Source organism: Lissotriton vulgaris, chromosome 12, assembly GCF_964263255.1.
Source record: "Lissotriton vulgaris chromosome 12, aLisVul1.2, whole genome shotgun sequence".
NCBI classification, from domain to species: Eukaryota; Metazoa; Chordata; class Amphibia; order Caudata; family Salamandridae; genus Lissotriton; species Lissotriton vulgaris.
This window is the reverse complement of record NC_141700.1, coordinates 552,001,224-552,014,809: the sequence shown is the minus strand read 5'-3', so window position 1 is coordinate 552,014,809 and position 13,586 is coordinate 552,001,224.

The window sequence follows — 13,586 nt, the reverse complement described above, 5'->3', positions numbered from 1 at the left end:
AGTGCAACTAACTATATATGGAATTTCAATGGTTTTGTGTGAGTAAAATAAGGTTTTGTAAATGCGAATTCCTAACTATATATGGTCTATAACCTATGGTTTTTTCAGTGAATATATATATATATATATATATATATATATATGTTCACTGAAAACACGAAAACACCATAGGTTTCAGGCCTTATATAGTTACGAATTAGCATTTAAAAAAACCTTTGAAATTCACTCAAAAAACTATAAGTTTTAGGGGTGTTATAGTTAGCTGGACATTTCACTCATACAAAACCATTGAAATTGCTCATACATAGTTAGTTGTACTAACTATATTTCGCGCACCCGCAATCCACTGCTGATGATGTCACATATTACATCATTCATGACATGGTCAGTGACATCACTGATGACACCTCAAATTACATCACTGATGACATCATCCAGTAAATGTGGTTTGCTTTGTTAATGTAATTGACTGTTTACTTTACCAATTTATAGTGTCTCACTAAATATAGTGGATAGTGATTAAACTGTGTGAATAACTGTATCACTTTGTCAGCAGTTGTGTAAACTGGTTCTCCAGTTGGTTACTAGGTATGTGAAAGTCTATATTAGTTATGGAATAGTTAACTGAGTATTTGTATGGGAGAGTGAATGTGTGTGTGGTTCGGTGGGGGTGACTGCCCAAAGATGTGTGAATAGTTGATTCAGTAGATCTATGAAGTTAAAACTGATTGTTCTAACAGTTGTTTGGGTGAGTGAATATCTTTATGGGTGTGGTGGTACATGTCCAACAAACTAGAACAATAAAAGACAGTGTATGTGTCAGTTGTTGTATATAAATAAGTATACATAAGACTCAATGAGTGACTGTATGGATAACTGTATACTTGTAATAATGATTTTATAATACACTAAGTATGACTTACTATCTAAATGAATAGATGAAGTGGTGTTTGTATAAGTGTGTAGCTAAGTAAGTTTGTAAGTATGATCCATAGTTTGCATAAGTGAGTAGGATGACTTCATAAGTGAATAGGATGTGTGCTGGTGTGTAATGTTGATATAGGTGTATAAGTATTTTTGATAGTGTTCTATTGTTCATTGACAGCATGTATGAGTGAATCTACAGGTAAGTGATTAGATGTGTGTATACATCTAGAAATCACTGAGTGGGTTTTTAGATACTTGCATTGGTTTGTCAATGGATTCAAATATGATACTCTGTATTTTACAAAGAGTGATGAAAGATTTTACTAATGTATGAAAAGGTGTATGTGATTGTCACGTGGATGATGTCATCAGTGATGTCATCAGTGATGTCATTTGAGATGTCATCAGTGTTGTCACTGACCATGTCATGAATGATGAAATATGTGACATCATCAGCAGTGGATTGCGGGTGCGCGAAATATCAATAGTTTTGTATGAGTGAAATGCCCAGCTAACTATAACACCCCTAAAACATATAGTTTTTGAGTGAATTTCAAAGGTATTTTAAATGCTAATTCCTAACTATATAAGGCCTGAAACCTATGGTTTTTTCAGTGAATTTCAAAGGTTTTTTATATGCTAATTCCTAACTATATATCAGGCCTGAAAGTTATGTTTTTTCAGTGAATTTGCAAGGTTTTTTTAATGCTAATTCCTAACTATATAAGGCCTGAAACCTATGGTTTTTTCAGTGAATTTCAATGGTTTTTTAAATGCTAATTCCTAACTATATCAGGCCTGAAACCTATGTTTTTTTCATTGAATTTCGAAGGTTTTTTAAATGACAATTTAACTAATTTACTAAATTTTTGCAGGCAGGTGTTCAGAGGGCATGCCCCCTTTTTACAACACTCTTCAGCGCAGCTCCATGACGCTTACTGGAGATACCTGTTGTACTAGTTCCCGCTAGGGGACCTCTGTATTGAACAGGAATTAATTCCCCATGTTAAACTGTGCAAACACGCCCTGTAGAGTGTTCTAAATTGGGGGATTAATTTCTCTTGCATACTGGGGGTCCCTAGGGGCCAACTAGCCCACCATGAGCCTCCATTATGCACCAGGGGGCTGCGTTGCTTTTCCCTGGGGCGGCGGTCTGTGAGTGAGTGCATGAGTGTCTGAGTGGGTCTGTGTATGGGTGTATAAGTCTCTGAGTGCATCTCTGAGTGGATGCATGAGTGTCTAAGTGGGTCTGTGAGTGAGTGCGTGAGTGGCTCTGTGAAATGCCTGGCTTAAAATTACACTCCATTCATGGAGTTTATGGAATTTGGTAACTCAGCAATCTATGGAGAACACAGAGGTCCCGATCAACTCCTCACTCTGTAATGGAGTGGAATTTTTTTTTGTGCCGTAGGTGATTGTGATTGTGCGTGAGTGACCGCGGCTGCAACCTGTAGTGCAAAATTTGGGAGGCAACAGAAATATCTTATATGCCACACATGCAATGGTAAATATTTTACATCAATGAATGCTCGTAGTTCTTCATTGGTCGAAATAGATCTTGAGCTTTATTTATTACTGTTCCAAGGAGTGCAGCCAATGTGTTTCACCTAATAAGTCTTCATTCCGGCAAGAGATATACCCCAAAGGAACGCAGTAAGGCGTGTATTTCTTAAAGATTAATAATCAGCATCATAAAACTCAAGATCTATTTTGACCAATGAAGAACTACGAGTATTAATTTAATGTGAAATAATTACCACTAAACGTGTTGCATATGAGATATTTGTATTGCCTCCCAATTTTTTTTATATAATTAGTTTCTAATGTATGGGCAATAGGCAGCTGACCCTTGAGGTATGAATGATTACGTATTTGTATCATGCATGGCTACCCGGAGGCATCCCAGTGCTTTAGACAACGTTCATTCACCAAATTCAGACAAACAGCAGGGTTTTCAACGACTTCCTGAAGCTAAGATGGTTGCTTTCCATTCTGATATAGAGTGGAAGATTATCCCAGTGTCTTGAGGCCTGTAGGGAGAAGCGTCGGCCACCCATACGCACTTTCCTAATTTTTGGGATTGAGAGGAGGTTCTTATTAGAGGATCTTAATTCCCGCCTAGGGAGGTAAGGGCAAAATAATGATTGTATCAGTAAGGGTGCTTTTTTGTGAATTACTTTATGGACCGTGACCAGGGTTTTAAATTCGATCCTCTGCTGCACTGGAAGCCAGTGCAACTGGCGGGGAGCGGGTTTGGCAGATGTTCTTCGCGGGACGTTCAGCAACATGCGTGCTGCACAATTCTGAACAGTCTGCAGTATCTTAATTGTCCCTTGGGGGGAGCCTAGATATAATGCATTGGAATAATCTAGGCGTGATAAGATCAGCGCCTGCACTAGGATCCTTCTGGCTTCGAAGGGAAGAAGGATGATAATTTTCCTCAGAAGCCTCATAAGTGCATAGCATGGGGCAGCTACCTTCCGGGCCTGCACTGAAAAATTAAGAGCTGGGTCCATCCATACCCCAAGGCTCTTAATTTGGGTCTTAGGCTTGGGTGGTTGGCCCAGATTGTCCGGCCACCAGCCCTCCACTGTGGTGGGTGCCTTGTATCCCAGCATCATCACCTCAGTTTTTGCCCCATTAAGTTTTAGGAAGGATTCGTCCATCCATTCCCGAACTTTATTAAGGCAGGTGGAGAGGCTTTCAAAGGGGGCATCATGCGTAGATAGTGAGATAATCAGTTGTGTGTCATCTGCGTATGTGACAAGTTGTACTCCCCAGGGAAGCACCACCTCAGCCAAAGGCCTCATATAGACATTAAATAAGGTGGGGCTGAGGGACGAACCCTGGGGTACACCGCAGTTAAGACACATTTGGGGGGAGGAAGCCTCATTTTCAAAGACCACAAAAGTCCTATCAGACAGAAAGGAGTGCAGACACTGTAGTGCGCGGGCCGAGACACCAACTTCCTCCAGCCTGTGAAGCAGAACGGAGTGGTTCACGGTGTCGAAGGCCGCGCTAAGATCTAATAATAATATGGCCGTATGATTCCCACTGTCTACGATCTTCCTTACTTCCTCAACCACTGCAATAAGTGCTGTTTCAGTGCCCTGATTTCTCTTAAACCCTGTCTGCGTGGTATGAAAAAGGTTGTTATCCTCCAGAAAAGTAGCCAATAAAGAATTGACATACTTCTCTGTGAGTTTGCTAATAGTGGGCAAAAGAGAGATGGGGCGATAGTTTGCCCAATCTTCAGGGTTAAGGTTGGGTTTCTTCAACAGGGCCTTAACTTTGGCCTGTTTCCTAGTCGGCGGCACCAGGCCTGAAATCAAAGAGGCATTGATCACCTCCTGAATGACTGGAGCCACAGTGTCTGATACCAGGTTTAATATGGTGGGGGGTGCAGGGTCATTCGGGGAGCCTTATTTTAAATTCCTTAAAGACACTGAGTAGAAGGAAGGTCTATAGGAGCGAATTCATTAAGTTGGGTTAGAGCCATGTGGGATACCGGGGAGGATCCAGTGGGAAAGTTATGGAAAGATGAATATATGGTGGCTACTTTGTTGAAGAAGAGTTTGGCAAGTTCCTCGCATCGTACCTGGGCAAGTCCTGGGTCTTCAATAGGGGTAGGAGGGGTGACCAGAGATTTAAAAATGTTTAAAATTTCTCTTGGGGAATTAGCAGCCATGCTAATTTTTGTCTGAAAGTAGTTGGATTGGGTGATTTTAATCTCCTCCTTATACTTTTTCAAGGCAAGTTTATAATTGGCCTTATCACTTTCGGAGTAATGTTTTCTCCACTGTCTTTCCTGTTGTTTGCAAGCAAGCTTCAATAATTTCAAATCAGGCGTGTACCAGGCCTTCTTGTTCTTCCCGCTTCTATGGGATAATTCCATCTTAGGAAGATAAAGGTCCAAGGAGGCCTCCACCCACAGGGTGAAAGACACATCAGCTTGCAAAGGGTCAGAGGAGGTTTTGGGTAGGGTGTTCTTAAGATTAGTATCGCAAGTTTCAATGGGGAGTTTAGACCAAATCCGACAAGACTTTTTCGTAAGTTTGGCATGTTCGGGTTGATTCTGAGAGGACATGGAAAACAATAGTAGTGAGTGATCAGACCAAGGGATCCTAATCACATTGTCATAACTGAGGGAATCGACGTTGGTGTAACAATGATCAAGGATATGTCCTGCAGAATGTGTAGAGTCAGTGACTAATTGTTTCAGATGAAGAACTTCCAAACCGGTGGTCAAATTTATAGAGGCCGGTGCATCAACTTCCTCTGCGTGGATGTTAAAATCTCCCAAGATGGTAAAATTGGGGAAGATGCTAGAATAGTTTATAGCTGTGCAAGAGAGATCTTCGCAGAATTGACCGTATGGGCCAGGGGGTCTATAGAGCAGGATTCCCAAGAAAGTATTAATAGGAGAAAAGGAGATGGCAAATTTAAGGCTTTCAGCTCCAGAGATAGAAAGATTTTCTATTCAACACCCAAGGGCATTCCTATAAATAATGGCAATCCCTCCCCCCCGACCATCAGGTCGATCTTGTCTGTGTATAGCATAATTGGGAGGTAGAGCCCGTACAATATCCGGTTGGGAGCTATTATTTGTCCACGTTTCCGTGAGGAAGAGTACGTCTAAATCTCGTTCCTCCACTAGCATAGCGAGCTCAGTCGCGTGTTTGGGTAAGGACCGGCAATTCAGTAAAGCCAAACGGTATTTATCAACGCCGACCCCCATGCGGTTTAATTTGTCAGGGAAGAGATTATATCTGCATCCAGTGCAGGAGTTAGGGGCGCAAGTGTGCGTACCCAGCATGAAACAATTAGGAGAATCATGAGTATTCAGAGTCATCAACTTGTTCCGGCTGTATGTGAAAACAGGTCTAACCTGTGTTACGGAGGATAGCATCGTGGCACCTGGTCCCGGTCTGGCCCGGACGGGCACAGACGGGCTTTCCTTAGGCGCTCCTTTGGCGCGATGTTGGCGCATCCGCAAAGCGCGTCTGCTGCGCGGAGAGTGTACGTTTGCTTAAATACTAGCGCCGAGTGCCTTGCGCCTCAGAAGCTAGACTGCACCCAACCTGGGAGATACCTCCCTAAGATGGCCACCCCGTTCCTTGTACTTGCCTCCTAATATCGAGGCTGGACTGAGCCCTCAATTGGCGCAGTCAATCAAGTAAGGAATGATTTAAAAATGCCACCAAGGCTAAAGAAATAAAGTAATACAAGTTATAACAATTTTTAAAAAACGAACTGAAGTGAAGTTCAGAGTGTGCTGGGGCAGTGTGTGTCTCCCGGCTTCCGCCTCAGGAGAATGAGCGTGTCTCGCGAGCAAATACCAATTCCTGGTTAAATACTAGCGCCAAGTGCCTTGCGCCTCAGAAGCTAGACTGCACCCAACCTGGGAGATACCTCCCTAAGATGGCCGCTGCGTTCCTTGTACTTGCCTCCTAATATCGAGGCTGGACTGAGCCCTCAATCGTCGCAGACAATCAAGTAAGGAATGATTTAAAAATGCCACCAAGGCTAAAGAAATAAAGTAACACAAGTTATAACAATTTTTTAAAAACGAACTGAAGTGAAGTTCAGAGTGTGCTGGGGCAGTGTGTGTCTCCCGGCTTCCGCCTCAGGAGAATGAGCGTGTCTCCCGAGCAAATACCAATTCCTGGTTAAATACTAGCGCCAAGTGCCTTGCGCCTCAGAAGCTAGACTGCACCCAACCTGGGAGATACCTCCCTAAGATGGCCGCCGCGTTCCTTGTACTTGCCTCCTAATATCGAGGCTGGACTGAGCCCTCAATCGGCGCAGTCAATCAAGTAAGGAATGATTTAAAAATGCCACCAAGGCTAAAGAAATAAAGTAACACAAGTTATAACAATTTTTTAAAAACGAACTGAAGTGAAGTTCAGAGTGTGCTGGGGCAGTGTGTGTCTCCCGGCTTCCGCCTCAGGAGAATGAGCATGTCTCGCGAGCAAATACCAATTCCTGGTTTAATACTAGCGCTGAGTGCCTTGCGCCTCAGAAGCTAGACTGCACCCAACCTGGGAGATACCTCCCTAAGATGGCCGCCGCGTTCCTTGTACTTGCCTCCTAATATCGAGGCTGGACTGAGCCCTCAATCGGCGCAGTCAATCAAGTAAGGAATCATTTAAAAATGCCACCAAGGCTAAAGAAATAAAGTAACACAAGTTATAACAATTTTTTGAAAACGAACTGAAATGAAGTTCAGAGTGTGCTGGGGCAGTGTGTGTCTCCCGGCTTTCGCCTCAGGAGAATGAGCGTGTCTCGCGAGCAAATACCAATTCCTGGTTAAATACTAGCGCCGAGTGCCTTGCGCCTCAGAAGCTAGACTGCACCCAACCTGGGAGATACCTCCCTAAGATGGCCGCCGCGTTCCTTGTACTTGCCCCCTAATAGCGAGGCTGGACTGAGCCCTCAATCGGCGCAGTCAATCAAGTAAGGAATGATTTAAAAATGCCACCAAGGCTAAAGAAATAAAGTAACACAAGTTATAACAATTTTTTAAAAACGAACTGAAGTGAAGTTCAGAGTGTGCTGGGGCAGTGTGTGTCTCCCGGCTTCCGCCTCAGGAGAATGAGCGTGTCTCGCAAGCAAATACCAATTCCTGGTTAAATACCAGCGCTGAGTGCCTTGCGCCTCAGAAGCTAGACTGCACCCAACCTGGGAAATACCTCCCCCTGATGGCCACCGCGTTCCTTGTACTTGCCTCCTAATAGCGAGGCTGGACTGAGCCCTCAATCGGCGCAGTCAATCAAGTAAGGAATGATTTAAAAATGCCACCAAGGCTAAAGAAATAAAGTAACACAAGTTATAACAATTTTTTAAAAACGAACTGAAGTGAAGTTCAGAGTGTGCTGGGGCAGTGTGTGTCTCCCGGCTTCCGCCTCAGGAGAATGAGCGTGTCTAAGGTAGGCAGAGCTCCTCTTCTAATCTATTGACGTGACTATATCAGGCAGTGCAGATTTGAATTCCCCGGCTGCTTTCACGGGGCCTGATTTATTTCCAATGAGGGAAACCATTTACCCCACTGCCTGGACCAATTTTGTACATGGGAACCCATGCCCCAGGAACTGGCTTTTAAAAAATAAAAGTTTTACCCCATTTGACCCTTACGGCCCCCTTTTATTGCAGTACTTAGCCCTGGGTAGGTGTTGGTCCCCAGTATTGAGGGGGGATGTGTGCCCCCCTTAATTTGAATGAATTGCCACCCACATTCATTTAATGTTTAGCCCTGGGAAGGTGGCGGTCCCCGGAGTGTAGACATTGGACAGGCTCAGCGGGCCTACCCGCATACATATTTTCAAGTGCCCTGGGGAGGTGGTAGTCCCGGGGGATGTGGTGGGTGCTCGTGAGCCACCCACAATACTTTATAACCATTTGCCCTGGGAGGTGGTAGTCCCCCGGATGAGGGGGATGCCACGTGGGCACCTCCGTGTACATAAAAAGCAATACTCCAGGGAGGTGGAGATCTCTGGGGCTTCATAAGCCCTAGGAAGGGGGCCCCTCTCCTACTTTGATGGTATGCCACCAGAACTTGGTGCACCCAGGGGTTATTTAAAAGCAAGCGCAGGACCCCACGCTTGTTTTTTTGTTCCTGCAAATTTGCAAATATCACAAATTTATGGCAGTTTTTTTAATGCTTTTAAGCCATGGTGGGGTCCCAGGGAGACCCTAATCTCAGGTTTGGGGGTCTGAGTGATCCTATCATGCCCCCTAACTATGACATCCATGTAGCCTTTGTTTTTTTCTGCGAATTTCTAAGGTTTTTAAAAATGCTAATTCCTAACTATAATGTCCCTGAAACCTGTATTTTTTCAGTGAATTTCTAAGGTTTTTTAAATGCTAATTCCTAACTATAACATCCCTGAAACTTTAGGTTGTTTCAGGGAATTTCTACGGCTTTTCAAACAGTTTATTTATTAAAAGATATTAGTAACTATTTTTTGCCGTTTTTTTTGTAAAATCTTCTATGTATTTTTAAAAACTTTTAAAAAAATTATGATCACATCTTAAAAATATATATAACGTAGCTGATTTATAGTGTTATTTATTTGAATGATTACAATTTTTAGTACATTGAAATATTGCTCTATTGTTTATAATTGTATATGTTATTACATGACAGAATTATGAATAGAAAAGAACATTTGTATTTAATATTTTGGGGTTATTTTATTTACTGTTTTTTGCTAAATAAAATTTTTGTATGATTACTTTTAATATTATAAAACATGTATTGTTGTGTCATTATGATAAATATCTTCTTTATATATTTTTTTTGTTTGCAAAAAAGGGTTGCACACTGATTGCGAACCTTAGCGCTCAGTGCGTGAATCTATTATACAAATGTAAGTGTAAAATACATATTTAGAACAAAATAATATATATTTCTCAGGAAGAGGTTTATTACTGAGTGTAAAAATGTTGTATTACAGAAGTTTTATATTTGCTTTGAAATGTTTTAAACAGATTTTTATGGATGCCATGGTATCACGCACTGGTCACGGATCTACGCGTTTGGTGCATGAATCCATTATACGAATGTAAGTGTAAAATACGTATTTACACTGAAATAATATATATTTTTAACAAAGAGGTTTATTACTGAATAGAAAAAACTAGTATTAGTATAGTTGTAAAATATTTTTATGACATTTAGAACACATTTTTACATATGCGGCACCATCGTGCACTGGTCGCATAGGAGTCACGAATCCTGGCTGGAGTTCAAAAGCCTATTTCCAACAGTACTAGTATAATTTTTTGAGAACACCCCACTTCTAAACATAGTACTGACTTGGGAAAACTTACTTTAAAAGCATTTCACTTATATATAACTTACCATTTCATATTTTAAACCCACATATAACTTGCAACCTTTCCCTCATTTTGTTTCATCCTAATTCCCATAGTACCAATTTCTGCAACATTCAACTGTACAGGCAGGTCACAAGTTCACCATATTTTCAAATTCAGCACACTAGATTACAAATGCAAATAGCAGGTGTGACTGACTGTTGCAAAATCTTAGCTTATCCTGTCTACTGTACCTTTCAAACGTTTTCTATAATCAATCAGAAAGATGCTTGTTCCTCAAAATAACATGCCTCCTATTTTTGAGTACATAATTTTGATGAACAGCCAATCAGTTACCTGCTTTTTCTCAAACAGAATCTTCTAAACCATTTAGATACCTCTCATTCTACCAACTGACTTACTCAACTACAGACGTCATTTGATTCCTTCCACACATCCTTTTAAAATGTTTACAGTATGGATTGTAGAACACAGCTATGTTTTCCGGGGCAAAAGGTATGCTGAACACAGTGGTATTGACAATTACCTAGGTTTGCAAAATGTGGATATTAAATGGTTTCCACAGAGAGGATTAAAATGGCACCAAAGAGGATTAAAATGGCACCAATTGCTGTCTTTGGTTAAAACCTTTTAGCCTCTCAAACCCCCATACCTCATGATTGTGCACTGTGGTGGCAATGACCTAGGCACATTGACTGGGGTAGGATTGAAAATTATAATGGATACCTTTGCACAACTGATGTCACTTTTCTCTCACACTGTCTTTGCATACTGTAATATATGCCAAAGACAGAAATGGAAGTGGTCAAATCAATTTTGTCCACAGATTGACAAGGCTAGGAAGCATGTCAATAACGCTGTTTTTGCTTACCTCAGAGACCATAACATGGGCTCTATCTATAACAACAATCTACGTTTTGACTTGCATAACATCTACAGAACTAATGGAGTTCACTTCACAGATTAAGGTGTTTCTTAACAACCTTAAGCTGTGCATCCGGATTTACATGTAGCTGTAACAAAGTCAACAAAGTCAGAATAAACACAACAGCTCTTAGAGCCACCCTATAACCAAACAGTGAAAGTTATATATTTATAACTTATATACTATTTATAAACATTTACCAGCTTTGCGAATGCATCGCGTATCCGCAAAACAAAAGCACAAATTCTATGTACTTCACCACATTTCACTTTTCAATTTTAACTTTTAATTTATATTTTAAATATTATTACAAACTCTGTCAATTTTAATGTGATTATGAAGTTTAATCTCACTAACTCTACAAAAAAGTTCACAACTGAAACACTACCTTCTGATTTGGATAGTATTTAATTATTTATTTAAAATGGATCTGAGATTCCACTGTGATGTTACACTCGAGGGTCGCGACTCCTACCATGAGAGAAACAAAATAATCATTAATGCCCCCCACTTCCCTAGGCCCATTCGGCCCCGGGACTACATCCCCCGGGGCTGGCCATCTCTAAAGGGACCGCGGGGAACCTGAAGGCCCCCGCGGTCCCGGCCAGCTGCCGCCTCCTATGGAAGCTGGCATGGCTTTTCATCCCCAGGGAGCTGCTAACATGCAGCTTCCTGGGGGTAAAAAGCAAAGTGTACTTGCTTTGAATAGCGAGAGCAAATTGCCCAAGTTTTTTCAAAGCGAGTACACTGTTTGCAATCGGATGGTGGGACCATTTCATAGCAAACTGTAATATCCTGGAGTGGGCAGCCGGGATATTGCTGGAGATGGCACTGAGTGGTGGTGGTCCCCAGGGCCATGGAGGGCTCCATGGGGGGGGGGAGCTTGCTGCCCCCCTCCAACATGTTTGAAGCCCCAGAGAAGTGGTGGACCCCAGGGATGTGGGAGCTTGTGCCCCCCCCATTTAATAACTAGAGCCCTGGGGAGGTAGCGGTCCCCGAGGCTGTGTGGAGGGGCAGGAGCCCCCCACACATTATATACACAATAAAGCTCTGGGGAGGTGGCGGTCCCCAGGGCTGCGGGGGTAGCATGCCCCCTGCATTTAATGACTATTACCCTGGGGAGGTGGCAGTCCCTGGGGCAGCGGGGGTCCCTGCATCATAATTTGGCATTGCCCCCGGGACATGGTCCACCCGTGGGCTTAAAAGAAATGAAGCGGGGCAGACTGCACTTTGTTTAAAAAAAAATTCAATGGGTTTTGCACACCCAGCATGAGTTCTGCCAACATTTAAAAAAAAAATGATTTTTTGGGCCCTCTGGGTCCCTGTGTGACCCCCTGAGCAGGCCTAGGGAGTCAGGGTTTTTCTACCCTGCCCGCTTATCTTGTTTTTTTACAGTTTTTTCTTGTGATTTGGTTCAACCGAGTCACAAGATGGCGACCAACACTTCTTGGTTTGAGGTGCTGGCAGTCAATCAGATCTCACGCTCGAGATCGGGAGGGTTCGTGGATCCTTCGCACCCATATATGGATATCTGTAAAAATGCACATTTCTCAGGAACTACTGAATGGATTTACACCATTTAACAAAATTAGTGCTTTCTAAACCAAGAGCTACCTTTATGCCAAATTTGGTGTAATTCCGTTCAGCAGTTCAGGCTGTAGCCATGTCCAAAGTTTCCTATGGAAATTAACATAGAGAAAACACAAATTAGGACCCCCTTTTTTCTCAGCCCCCGCTTGACGAATTACCCCGAAAACTTTCAACACAGGAGCTGACCTGACTGCCCCATTAGTTTTGAAAATTTTGTGAAGGTTCGACAAAAGACGCCAAAGATATTGGCAAATCAAAAAAACACTTTTCCTATGGAAACTTTGGTCTTAACTATAACTACCTACAGGTGGCCGCCATATGGATATATATTACACAGTGGCGGGAGCTGCTGTGTAGTTTCGTGAGTCACTACTTCAATAGGAAGATTGTTTTTTGTTGTGCTAATAACTGCACACCTTCACGACACTTCAAACAAATTGTTCATCCACTTCAGCTCCTTCCTGGAAAGTTTCAGGGTGATCCATCAATCAGAAGCCTGGAAAAAATAGCTTCCCAAATCACTTTTTCCCCCATGAAATTTACATAGAAAAAATGAGACTACAATAAAGTGCAGTGGGAAAAATGGCAAAAAATGAATTCTGATTGTTCACGCCCACTGAACCACATGATGTGACTAGCAGCCATAACATGAAGAAAAATGTTGTAGCAGCCACTACATAACCACTTACTAAGAGGATGAGATGATGCCGGTGCGGGATTGTAGCTGGATTCCCTGATGGAATAAGGGCCTCTGCAGTTAAGAAAGGTCTGAGTTCAAGCACAGATGGTGGTGGGCCATGCTCTTTGGACACCATAGGTTGTTGCTCCTAAAGGCCAAGAAGATCCCAGAAATCTCCATCCTCCTGGCTGGTGGTGTCCACATCCCTCGTCCCCTCAGTTACCTCTTCAGTGTCCGACTGGAGTCTCTTGGTGACAGACCGGATATGTCTTCTTGTGGGCCCATCTCCCCTGCTCGTGGTTGCCTCCATCTCTTCACTGGTGGTGGAACGTCTTTGTATGTATGCGGGCCTACCCGCATACATATTTTCAAGTGCCCTGGGGAGGTGGCAGTCCCGGGGGATGTGGTGGGTGCTCGTGAGCCACCCACAATACTTTATAACCATTTGCCCTGGGAGGTGGTAGTCCCCCGGATGAGGGGGATGCCACGTGGGCACCTCCGTGTACATAAAAAGCAATACTCCAGGGAGGTGGAGATCTCTGGGGCTTCATAAGCCCTAGGAAGGGGGCCCCTCTCCTACTTTGATGGTATGCCACCAGAACTTGGTGCACCCCGGGGTTATTTAAA